Source organism: Etheostoma cragini, chromosome 13, assembly GCF_013103735.1.
Source record: "Etheostoma cragini isolate CJK2018 chromosome 13, CSU_Ecrag_1.0, whole genome shotgun sequence".
Lineage (NCBI taxonomy): Eukaryota > Metazoa > Chordata > Actinopteri > Perciformes > Percidae > Etheostoma > Etheostoma cragini.
The window spans coordinates 24814769-24818281 of record NC_048419.1 but is presented as its reverse complement, the minus strand read 5'-3'; the positions used below and the strand labels follow the sequence as shown (position 1 = coordinate 24818281).

General features: G+C 44.6%; 1 protein-coding gene and 1 long non-coding RNA gene across 5 annotated transcripts in view; one reads left to right on the top strand and one right to left on the bottom strand.

Moving 5' to 3' along the window:
* The window catches only part of LOC117955350, a 224225-nt gene that overhangs the window by 49462 nt on the left and 171250 nt on the right, over positions 1 to 3513 (top strand). The window lies entirely within an intron of this gene.
* The window catches only part of sgcd (sarcoglycan, delta (dystrophin-associated glycoprotein)), a 256701-nt gene that overhangs the window by 115755 nt on the left and 137433 nt on the right, over positions 1 to 3513 (bottom strand). Inside the window, exon 1 of one of the 4 annotated variants that reach the window (XM_034889766.1) lies at positions 440 to 446. The exons of the other annotated variants lie outside the window; for them this stretch is intronic. The gene's annotated coding sequence lies outside the window, so the exon portion shown is untranslated. Of the gene's footprint in view, positions 1 to 439; positions 447 to 3513 lie in introns of those variants that run through there. 4 annotated transcript variants of the gene reach the window in all.

Here is a 3513-nt window from a genome sequence, read left to right as displayed (position 1 = left end):
CTACGTCCCGCTATGCCCTGCTATGCCCTGCTACGTCCCGCTATATCCCGTTACATCCCGCTACGTCCCGCTATGCCCCGCTATGCCCTGCTACGACATGAACAACTACAACTGCTATTTCTCCTCATAGTTCTATCATCTGTATTGTGACTATTATTGCCACTGTTCACCACTGACACCACCTTCCGAGAGCCTGGGTCTGTCCCAGGTTTCTTCCTAAAAGGAGTTTTTCCTCCCCGCTGTCACACTGCTTGCTCTCGGGGTAATTTCCGGGATTGTTGGGTCTTTGCAAACTATAGAGTGTGGTTTGGCACGTGCTCAGGACAGAGAGAAAGAAGCGATTTAAGGAATGCAGATTCCTCTCCTCCACTTGAATGTTGTGCGGCCTGACAGCGAGGGAGGAAAAAAGCCTCACAAAGCTTCTCCTACAAAGCTCCACTTTCTTTTCTCTGCGCTGCCCTCTTCTCCTCTCTTCCCAGCCACACTGATCCCATTCTCCCTGCCTGCTGGTTTGCGGTGAGACTGACTTCGTAGGTTAGGGGAATACTTCATGCTTTGATGTTACATCCAGCAGTTTCACAGCGCTGCGCCTTTGATAAGAAATAGCAAGGTGCTTTAATACTAAAAGAGGTTGAAAAAAATCCTCTTATGTGCCCATAAAAACAGGTTAAGCTGCTGATATGTCCGCGCCCCCCATAAAATTCAACCAACATTTTTTTAAGGGGATTCTTCTTCTCCCTATGAGCCATGATGGAAATGCGGCCACTCTCTCAACCAGCAGCAGTTGCTCAAAGAAAAACAAAAAAATTAAAAAAAGAATAATAGCAATCATTGTCTAACAGTAGAGGCCTGAATCTCCAGGGGTCAGCCGAGACGAGGGGGGGGGCCTCTCTGTTGTTGGCCGTGCCTGCGGCTGAGGCTCCGCTTGATGATGCATTAATCAATACATGAAAGGGGAAATCCCTAACAGGCTTCTGGTATAAAAGGGAGGAGGAACACGGCGAGGCTCCGTCTCGTAATGAAGACGTGGTGTAGGCAAATACACACGGGGGAGGCGGAGGATTTCATACACAGACAGATTTTTAAATTATTGAGTAAATGGAGGCGACGGGAAGGAGTTTGAGAACTCGTCAGAGCTGATGTTGGGGGGGGGCGGGCAGAGACAGGGGGATAAAAGACTCATTGTTGGAGTTAAATGTCAGTGGGCGGAGCATTGATGCAAGTCTGAAAACATCTAAGAAACAGTCAGTATTGATTTTTTTTTTCCTTCACTTTCACAAAGTTGGGTGATTCTCTACTGTTTTTTCAAGTAAAATGAAACTGCTTTCAAACTCTAAATATGGCCGCCCAGACTGTTATGTTATGACAATCAGACTTGTATCTTCTAACATAAAAATGTGGACCTTGTGGGAGATTTGAACCTCTACACAACTTATTGTACATTCCCACTTTCTACAGTGTGTAGAAAGATTTTACTTTCTCATTACTTGGGGTAGGCCCATCATCGGCCCTGGCTGATTATAGAAAGATATAGGTTTTTATTGATCGCAAACAATAGGAAATTACAGAAGCAAAACATCAGACCCACTGCACACATACACCGAATATACATGAAACAATAGGATACAATGCAAATTAAATAATAAAGGATAGAATACAAGAACAATATTTAACATATAAACAAGCGTACAAGGGTTACCCATGATAGATAACAGCTTGTATATATTAGTGTGCATATATTGTTTGTTTTGTATGTGTAACTGCATTGTGAGCAATGTTAATCCAAAGCCAAAGTCCTCGTCTGTGTCCTAATACTTGGCATATAAAGCTGATTCTGGTTCTGATGTGTGGCCCCCACCCGGGTGACGACCAGGGTTCGAGCCCCATACCTTCTTGCTGTGAGGCCACAGTACTAAGGAGCACTTTCAGTGTAAGACTCATTCTCCCAAAATGCACCACAGAGCGCCAGAGGGAGTCCTTCCTGCCTATGGCCATCAAACTTTATAACTCCTTCCTCTAAGTGTCTGACACACACACACACACACACACACACACACACACACACACACTTAGAGAGGTTGAAACTGGAAAATATTATCTGTTTTGTGCAATAACACTGGCTTGAAATGTGTTCAATACTCAACTGCTACTATTATATTATTATTATATATATAATTATTATTGTTATTATTACTACTACTGTTCATCATTGCAAATCCTTAATTATGTAAATACCATATCATAAAATTCCTGTAACTATGTAAATATCGTACATAGCCACAGTCCTTACATTTCTTTATTTATTGTCTACTTGATATTTCTACTATTTGTGCAACTGCCACCCAGAATTTCCCTTCGGATCAATAAAGTGTTTCTGATTCCGATTCCTCTGATTCAGATTCCTCTGATTGGGCCATTCCTCTGATTGGGCCATTCCTCTCTACTTTCTCTTTTCTTTACCCATCACCTGTCAGCTTGTCCCTCCGTGTTCGTCTCTGTACGTCCTTCCTGCAGCGGTACATCACGGAGGTTGCTGTATTGTATTGTGCTCTTGTGTGAATCCCACCTACGGCAGGAACCTCCCCAACCTGCCCCTTCTCAGAGAGTCTGGATCCTTCCCAGCATGCTTTACTCTGTGTATGAAAACAACCAATTACGGGACTCTTGTTGCCTTCCTCCTCCAGCTGTGAGTCAGATTCTTCTTTCTGATTTAAATCACGCCTATGCCTGTCACACGTTGTTGTGAAAAAACGACGGTGGCGGTCTCATTCGCAATATCACAAGAATCATATGTTGCCAAATCATCAACAACAACAACATCAACAAACGCGAGGCTGAAGACCTGGTCTCGCGTGCCTCTTGTGTCGATTATCATAATCAGATTCAACCGGTATGTGGGAATGGACTCAGCAGCCCAAACCTCTCTCGCTGGGGGCCTGCAGTTTTACCGTTTAATCATTATCTCATAGCGCTCGCTCGCTCCATAAATTTCCATAAGAGGTCCCATGGCGTGAAAACGTCACTTTCATTTTTAACCTTAATATGAGTCCCCCCTCCCCCCTCCTAGTGGCTAAGAATTGTGATAGATGTACACAAAGCCCCGGGTATCCTGCGCTGCCTTAGAGAAAATGAAAGCTCAAATGGGCACATTGGGAATCTTGCCCCATAAGGTGTGGGGCCCATAAGGGGCAAGATTCCAGACCTCCCATTTCTCTGCTTTGCCCGCCCAGAGAGTTTGGCCCCCCCATGAGAGAGAGACTTGATGGCTTTCAAATGAGCAAAATGGCAGATGGTCAAGGCCACACACCCCTCGTCCACCTCGCACCCCCTTGCTTTTGATCAAAAGCTACAGACTCAAAAATGGCCCATACTAAAGAAATGTCATTGTGGGACTGGTGCTAGCGGCTGTAATTCTGCACCAAGGCTGCTTTTTGGAAAAGAGACTTCAGATACAGTGTTAGGGACCACTAAGGTCTATATAAAGAGACTTCAGATACAGTGTTAGGGACCACT